The sequence below is a fragment of the Pteropus medius genome, unplaced genomic scaffold, assembly GCF_902729225.1.
Source record: "Pteropus medius unplaced genomic scaffold, Ma_sr-lr_union100, whole genome shotgun sequence".
In the NCBI taxonomy this organism is placed as follows: Eukaryota; Metazoa; Chordata; class Mammalia; order Chiroptera; family Pteropodidae; genus Pteropus; species Pteropus medius.
In genome coordinates, this window is record NW_024352789.1 from 926188 (window position 1) to 935472 (window position 9285).

Sequence of the window (9285 nt, forward strand, 5' to 3'; positions counted from 1 at the left end):
CTCACACCTCCCGGGCTTTGGTTCTCTGCTTATGTGTCACCTCCCCCCCTGGTTTCTCTCACCCAAAGCCCCTCCACGAGACGAGGCGTGCAAGCACCCTCTGCTTAGCCTCACCACCCTGGGACAGTCGGCTCGGCTGCCCTGGAGCTCCGTGAGGTCGGGGCTTGTCCCCTCTGCCGCAGCCAGGACCTGTCCCGTAGCAGGGGGCGGTCAATGCCGTCGTGAGTGAACGAGAGAGCGAAGCCTGTGGTCCATCAGGAGGCCGTGGTCGTGACCGCGGAAGTGACCAGGCTCTGGGCTGCGGGTCCCTTGGCTCGGACCCCAGACGCACGGCAGCATTGTCAGGCTGCTTCAGCAAGGCCGGGCAGGTGGTGGCCCCAGCCTGTGTCCCCCAGCTCCCCTGCTCGACTTCCACCCTCTCCTGCTGCTCCTCCTGCCTTGGCGGGCGGGTGGCGCCCGACCCCTGGTTCTGTCCAGCGCCCGCCCCGCAGTGTCCCACCCCCGCCTGGGACTTAGCTCCCTCGGACTTCCAGTTTCTCTGTCGTCCCCCGTCCTGAAACAGCGCCCCTTCCGGCTGCCGGCCCCCCAAGCTCGGCCTGGCTTTCTCTTCTGCTTCGCTCCTGACCGCTCTGCAACCTGACTTCTGCCCGCATCTGGCAGGGGCCGCTTCTCGAAGGTCGCCCACCGCGGCTGCGGACGAGGACTCGGACGCGCGTCATCAGCTCTCCCGGCCCCGCCGCCCCGGGGTGGCACCGGGTCCCTCTGCCTCGGGTCCACGGGCTCCGTGCTCCCGCCTTTTCCATCTCCGCCCCCTGCCGTGCCCCTCGGCTGCCCTCCTGCCCGGTGGACTCATCCCTCCGTGGATGACTCCCGGACGCTCTCGCTTCTCTCCGTGGGTCCCACGGGTCACCCACCACCCCTCGGGGCCGTCTCCTACCCTTCCGTCCTCCGATGAAAGCAGAAAGCCGGGGCTGAGACCAAACCTCCCGATTTCTGAACCTTCGAGGAATTGAAAAGGGGAAAACTGTCACGAGCTGAAAAGTCACGAGATGATTTTTGGTCTCCGGAGCTGGCGCCTTCGATTCACTTCTGGATCAGGAGTTATTCCGCGGAAATTGCCCAAAGGGGCCCTGTCATTACAAACACACGAAGTGAGCACTCACCCATTGTTCTCGGGGACAGCTGAGGTCACAGGGTACCCGCGCGCCCTCGCCGTAGCCCAGACTTTCTGTTCGGTGACATCGGCTCTTGTGCGTCGGTGAGCCAGGGCGCTGCCTCTGGAGTTGCTCACTTTTGGAGGGTCGCGAGGAGACGTCTTTCTTGAATCTGCGTGAATTTAGAGGACACCGAGCTTAGACTGCTGTTTGACCTTGTGGGCTGGGGGCTTTTGTCGGGCCAGTCGTCTGTGGGGCGCCCGGAGCCGAGTGGAGAGGACCACGGGCGGGCCCCCCGTGTGCTCACACCTGCCCGGAGGAGAGACTGAAGCCAGAGCAGTCTGGACCCGACGCGTCCACCTGGACCGGATGGACTGCGGGTGGCCGATCTGTGTGACCACGTGGTCGCCTCCCCACTAGACCCAATGCAGCATGAGGTCAGGGAGGGTGCAGCTGCCCTCCCTGTGGGTGAGGTGACACATGGGTGCATGCCGGCTCGGCTGTACCCGCAGCCGCAGAGCGTCAAGGGTAACTCTTTCCTCTCTCCGCGGGCGGGCTGGGGGGCGGCGTGGAGGGGCCTCCCGCGGCTGGGCTGGACATCTGCGTGCGTGTGCTCTCCTCCCGTCCCCCCCAGGGGAGACAGCCAGGGGGTCCGCCCCTCAGGTTTGTGGGGCTGGGGCGAGAGGCCTACGTGCTACATGTCTAAATATGTAAAAGTCACAAATGGAACTAACAAACCGTTAAATCAAATATGTTCTAACCTCCTACTTTGACAGATAGCCGTTATAATGACGAAATTGGGAAATAATGTAACTCAAAGTTGGCAAAATATGAAAATTGATTGGATTTAATTATTAGGGTGCATGTCTGGGTGTTCTGTTAATGGGCCGAGGTGATTAGATAAGTAATAAAGGCAAATATCATTTCTAAGTTATTATATAATTTTCCACAAAGTTTATTTTTTACCTTTATTTTAGCAAAATCACAAATTATACTGATTTGGTCAAGATCTTGCCTAACTCGTGCACTGTTGAGAGCAATGATCTCAACGACAAAAATTCTTCGGAAAGAACACTTTCCGAAAAGCATTCGGAAGAATTTGAATTTTTTGTTAAAATGTAAATCAAAGTAAATATAAAACATTAAAAAGTTAAAATTCATGTTCATGCTTTTTAAGAAAATTGTCATCTATTAAAATAAAAGGCAAAACCCTAGTTTAAATGCATTAACTTGTTTTTCCTCCCCTACAGAATACATTAGACATCTTTCCACGAAAATACATATAAATCTGCCTTGTTCTTTTAAATGGCTGTGCGTAGTCTGTTGGGTGGCTATACAGCATTTTAAGAAAGTCAGTTTCTCATTTATGGACATTTGGGCTGTCCCCCCGTTTCTGCCGTGACCAGCGCTGCTGCAATGAATGTTTTTGGGGGAAATATTTCTTTGTGCGTTCGTGGGAGTTTTTCTGTCGGGTGGCTGCCGGAAGTGAGAATCTTGGACCGAGGACATAAACACGGACTGTTTTAAATGGACACGGCCAAGTTTCCCTCCAAAAACCTTGTGCCCTGTACACTTTCGTCAGCAGCCCGTGAGCACGCGCCTCCTGCCCTTCCCAGCACCGACGCGGCCGATCTTTGTGTGGCCTTCCTGCCTCCCTCGTGGCATGAGCCTCCTGACGGTCCCTTACGCCCAGCCCCTCTCCTGTCGCATGTTCTCCTGTCCGCCTGTCCAGTACTTCATTCGAATTATGACCTGACCGACTCAAAAAATCCTTTGGAAAAACTGAAATAGACCTGTCCAGGACACCTTTTTTTTTTTTTTAAACTCAATCACAAATATTTATTGACTATTTGTCATGGGGCAGACCCTGCCCGAGCATAGCGTCGAACAACCCTGATGAGGTCCCTGCCGTTGTGGCGTTTAATTCTTGTGGTGGGAGACAGACCACAAACAAATAAAGAAGCAAGAAATTACCGGAGAGTTGTATGTGCTAATTCGAGAATTCATACAGGGAGACGAGGTGGTTACTGGGCGGCCGGTGGAGACCGGGTAGTCGAGAACGGAATCTGCGAGGAAGAAAGACTCTTAAACTGAGCTCTGCATGGCGATAGAGCAGAGATCGGGGAAGAGGGTGCCAGGCAGAGGGGGTGGCACGCACGGAGGCCGGGAAGTGGAGGGCTTGGCACGGCAAGGAGCTGGAAGAGCTGAGGGGCTGGCGTGGGGTTGAGGGGCGGTGGGCAGAATGGGAAGCTTAGCCTGGACAGTTGTGTGAACCAGGGCACGGAGCTGGAATCGTAAGCGTGATGAGAGGCCATTGGGAGATGGCAGTCGTGGGGGGGAACTGATCCAAATGACGTTTCAGCAGATCCGTCTCGCTGGGTGTGGAACGTGGGTCGTAGCTGGGTAAGAGGGGAAGCGGGGAGACCCGTCCAGAGGGACCAGGGAGGGCAGTGCAGACGGAGGGAAGCGAACAGATCGTGGGCGGAGTAACTGGGTAGGAGGAGGTGTTACTTATTGAGATGGGGGAGACGGAGGGAGGACTGGATTCAGGGGCCGGCCATCCAGAGTCCTGTTCTTCCCAGGGCCATGTTCGAGATGCTTCTTAACTGTTCACATGGAGATGTCTTGTGAGAGGTGGTGTGTGAGGCTCAGGGAAACCCCGAGCTCGCGGCTGTGAGTGTAGACCGGGAGCCGAAGTGACAGAGATGGGGTTTAAAACCTTGGGACAGGAGGCGGTCACCCAGGGAGAGAGGAGCAGGGGTCCCCGGACAGAGCCCTGAGGTCCAGCGAAGGAGGAAGAACCTACCAAGGAGGCTGAGAAGGAGCCGCCTGGAGGTGGGAGGACATGCGGATCGGGGAAGCCTGGGGTAGGAACGAAGAGAGTGGCCTGGGGCGCCGGAGGGACTTCGGAGGAGGGAGATGCCGGAGCGTGTTCACACAGTGCCCACGGGACTCGGCAGAAGGGGAGAATTCGTGATGCGGGAGACGGGCTGGGCCGGGGCCCTGCCCCTGAGTGTCGTGGGGACCCACCTCCTCCCTGCGGGGGAGCAGAGAGGGTGGTCTCGGGGTGCGCGAGCAAGCTGGTGGTTTGATGGGGGAGAGGCGAGGGGTTCGGATGGTGCCACCGCACCGGGTGTCCCCAGGGGTTTGAGGCCAGGCCACCGGGGTGGGGTGCGGGGTGGGGGAGGGTTAGGAGGGTCGAGGAGGGAGAGGAAGGCGTGACCTCGCCGCTCTGGAGACAGGGAGTCTCCGGTCCAGGGAGGGTGCTGGGCTCACTGGGCACGCGGGTGCCGGTCTGGGACTGACCGACAGTGGCCTCGGGTCCTCGTTCCCGGCCCCGCTGTCCGTGCCCGTAGCTTCGCCCCTTTCTTCAAGGGCATCTGCACGAGAGGGGCGCACAGAGGAGGCGGCCAGGGAGGAAGGGCCAGGACGAAGGCGGAGAACGCAGCCGGTTCCTCATCCCCAGCTCAGGGAGGCCCGTGGTGGCCCATGTGGGGCCAGGAGACCTGGCTGGGCCCCCGGGGAGGGCCGGAGGCGGAGCTGGCCCACGGGAGGAGGCCCTGGGCGCTGTGGTCGGGGAGGCTGGGCGCCCGCGTGGGAAAGGAAGCGAGGCTGCTGGGTGGAGGGGCGGAAACTCGATGCGGGGTGCAGGTTCGCCCCGCGGAGGTTCTGCTCGGTCCCCACGGAGCAGGTAGGAAGTCGCCCGTCCCCTGACCCGTTCCTGCCATAGGCGGCCTCTCCATCGTCTGTGCTGTTAGGTCAGCGAGACCCCTCAGCTCCCACAGCCGCGCCGGCACTGCCCCGCCAGTGTGTGTGCGTGTGCATTTGCACATGTGTTTGTGTGTGCGTACGTGTGTGCACGCGTGCATTCGTGTGTGTGCATGCATGTGCGTGTGCATGTGGGTGTGTGCGTGTCTGCACGTGTGCGTTCGTGTGTGTGCACTCGCACGCACATTTGTGTGTGTGTGCGTGCACGCGTGTGTTTATGTGAGTGTGCGTGCACATGTGCGCACGTGCGTTTGCACGTGCATTTGTGCGTCCACATGAGTGCGCATTCGTGTGAGCATGTGTGCACGTGTGTGCACACGTGTGTATGTGTGCATGTGTGCGTGTGCGTGCGTGCGTGTGCACATGTGCGTGAGGTAATATTGCATGCATGGCTGTGCATGTGTGTGTGCATGTGCATGTGTGTGTAATGCTGTGCTTATGTAATGTAGCGTGTGTATGTGCGTGGCCTGTGCGTGCGTGCGTGTGTGTGTGTGTCAGGAGGCTGTCCCCACCGCCAGCTCTCAGGCTAGCCGAGGGTGAATGCAGGCCTGTCAGTGGGACACCGTGACCCCGTTTGATTCTCCCACTGCCGGCGAGGCAGGGGACCTCCGTGGCAGGTGGAGGGATCTGAGGCCGAGACACACTGAACGACTTGCCCATGGCCTCGGCTTGGCAGCCGTCATGGTTGCCTGGGGATCCTAGGTTCTGTTGGGACAGAGTGCTTTGCGTTCTCTGAGGCCCGCTGCCGTTTGCGTGGCTGACAGGGCAGGCACCGTGAAGATGGTTTTCTAGAACTTCTGTGTAAGAAGAGAGGCGGGGATCCAGGACACAGGCCCCAAAGCCCTGTGTTCAAACCTGGGCCCCACCAGGGGTTGGCCCCGTGACCTTGAACAAGCCATTTACTCTGCTGGAGCCGCTGGGCCCTCCTGCCGCCTGGGACACGGAGCTCTGCCCGTTCTCCCGGCCGGTGGGACGATCGCTTTTCAAAAGGAAAAAACTCCTCGCATTTATCTGGGGGGCTCAGGACTGTATGGACCTTGTTAGAGTCTTGTGGTTGCTTAGGGAACGGCACATGGGGGAGATGGCCGAGGTGTGCCGGGCGGGGAACGTTCCAGACCCCTGGTCTCCAAGGCCCTTTTGCGGTGGAGAGCTCTGACAGGCTAGAAAGCCGCTCAGAGGGCAAGCTGCATGATTTGAAATTCTTAAGACGACTCGACAGCTGGGTATGTCCTTTGCTGCTTAATGGGTTTTCTCCAGCTAATTCTCCTGGGCCCCTTCCGTTTCCTGAGCAGGAGTCGGCTTTGATATCTCCCCTCACTGGTGATGAGCTGCTGCCTGGTGACTGGAGATGAGAGTGGCAGACTCGTGGGGGAGGGAGCCCTGCGTGGAAGGACCTCGGCTGCCGGGCCGGAGGGGAGCGAGGCTGCCCTCAATGTCACCCGGAGGTCACGGAGGACCAGCTCAGCCGCCCGAGATTCAGCCCCGTTGTTCTCACCTCTCGTGTTCCCTGGCGAACAATCGCTCAGCTTATAAATCAAAGCTCAAGTGATCCCCCCTCTGGGAAGACTCCCCAGCGTTGCTGGATGACACGGACGGGCCCTCGTCCAGGCCCCTGCATCATAAGGATGCTTCTGGTTGCACGTTACAGAGGGAAAATCAATTCAGATCTACTTAAACAGCAAAGAGGATTTATTATCTCAGACGCTTGAGAATTTCAGAGGGAACGAGCTTTGGGTGTGGTTCGATCCGGCTCCGTTCATCACCCTCCTCCGAAGCGTGGGCCTTGTTCTCAGACTGACTTCGTCCCAAAGGCAGGACGGCTGCCACCAGCAACGGGGCCCACATTCATCCTCGTTCACGTGCGGGCAGGGAGAGAGAGTCTCTTCTCCCCGGCCATAGACCGAAAGCCCTAAGCTCGACTGTGGTCGAACTGACCTGCAGTGGACGAGAGAATCCGCACATGGCGTCACCTCTTCTTCCCGAATCAGTGAGTGTGTGGTACAAAAGATGAGACGATGCTGGGGACTGGGGTGGGCTCAATCGCACCCCAACATGTGGTTGCTGCCAAGTACGAGTGGGGTGGCTCCCAGAGGGAGAGCTGTTAGGAAGGAGAAGGGGGCAGTGGTCGCTGGGTGTGCACCAAGCCCCCCGTCCTCGCACGGCACTCACGCTGTCCCAAGGCCAAGTGCACTTAGGCAAGGCTCTTCAGCTCCTCTCAGTTATGATGAAGTCCAAGTTTTTTTTTTTATGGATCATGCTATTAGTATTGTATCTATTGATCTATAGATCCAACGAAATCCCAGTCCAAACCACAGCCTAACCCATGGTCACAAAGATATTCTAGGTTCTTTTCTGGAAGTTATGTAGATTTAAGTTTGACATTTAAGTCTGCGGTGCATTTTAAGTTAATTTTTATATAAGGTGTGAGGCATGGATCAAAGTAAAATTTTTCTTTTGCATGTAGGTATCTACTTATTCTAGCATCGTTTATTGAAAAGACGATCCTTTCTCTACCGAAATGCCTTTAGGCACTTGTCGAAGGTCAGTAGTCCACGTGTGGAGCGTCTCTTCCATTCTGCCAATCCATTTGTCCGTTTTTACATCAACTCCACGCTGTCTTAAGTTCTTTCACTTGATGATAAGTCCTGAAATCAGGTCGTGCAAGACTTTCTTTTTCAAAGCTGATTTGGTTCCTCCAGGTTCTTTGCATTTTAATACAAGCTTTAGAACAAGCGTGTGAATATCTATAGAAAGGCCTGCTGGGGCTTCGTTTGGGATTCGCATGGAATATATAGACCAGTTTGGGGAGAACTGGTTTTGGTTTTCGAGTATGACCGTGGTATGTATCTCTCCAATTATTTAGATCTTTGATTTTTCACAGAAAATTCAATTTCTTTAACAGATATAGGTTTATTCACATCATCTATGTCTTCTTGTGTGACCTTTGGTAATTTGTGTCTTTCACAAAATTTATCCAATTTATCTAAGTCATCGAATTTACGGGTTTATTCATTTATTTGAAATCTTTGTTCTTTTCTAGTATAAGTGTTTGGTGCCATAAATTCTCCCTAATTGCTGCTTTCGTGGCAAATTATGATTTGTTGTGGTTTCATTCCAAATACTTTCTATTGTCTCTTTTGGTTTTCTCTTTGACTTACAGATGATCGGAGGCGAGTTATTTTCAAACGTTCGAGGATTTTGCTGAGATCTCTTATCGATTTCTAATTTAGTTCCATCACAATCGGAATGTTTTTTATATGACGAATTCTTTTAAAGTCTTCGAGACTTGTTTTATGGCTCTGGCTACAGTCTGCCTTGCCGAAGTTCCACGTGCATTTGCAAATAATGTGTATTTTACTGTTGTTGGGCGGAGGCTTCTGTAAACGTCCATTAGGTTAACTCGGTCGATGGTGTCGTTTAAGGCCTCCATATCCTTGCTAAATTTTTTGTTTGTCTCTTTTTTCTTTGTTCCTTTTCCCCTCTTCTTTCTGCCTACTTTTAGATTCACGAGTATTTTTGATAATTCCATTTTATCTCTCTTTCCGCATATCCGCTTGGTGACCATCTTCGATCCTCTTCATTCCTTCGCGTCGATCCGCGTTTGCCTGTGATGACTTTCCCTCCGCCCGAAGGACTTCCTTCGACATTTATTACAGTTCGGGTCTCCCGGTGATGAACTCTCTTAGGTTCTGTGTGTCGGAAAAAGTCTTGGTTTTATGTTCATTTTTGAAAGCTATTTTCTCCGGGTATAGAATTCCAAGAACAGTGCTGTTTTTCCAGTGCTTTGAAGATGTTGTTCCACAGCCGTTTGGCTCGCATTATTCAGAGCGAGAAGTCCGCTGTCATGCTTATCTTTTCTCTTCTGTGCGTAAATGTCTCCGGTCGCTTTTAAGAGTTTCTCTTATCGTTCCCTGGATGCAGCAGCCTCCAAACCGATCTCCTTGTCCCCAGCCTCGGCCCCGGGTCATCCCTTATCCACACTGCTTTCGAAGAAGGTCACTCTCCTCCTGGAATCCTTCGATGCTCTCCCTTCGTGATTGGAAGGCCCTGCAGATCTGCCTCCTGCTCACTTCTTCAGCCGTATCTCTTCCTCTCACACTCGTGTGAGCTCACGCCACCTGGGATTCTTTCTGGTTTCTCCAGAGCAATTCCCCAAAGCTTCCTGTCTCTGCGGAGCGTCCGCTCCCCCGCCTCCCCGCCTCCTCTGTCACACCTCCGCCCCCCACTCCCAGTCATGTACCTCTGCCCCCAACTGGGGTAGCGGCCGGAGCCCTCCGCCGGGTGAGGAAGACCGCCGTGGGCTCTCCCCTTGCCATCTGACAAAGCGGGGCGGCAAGCCCGACGGCGTCTGCCCGGCCGCTCA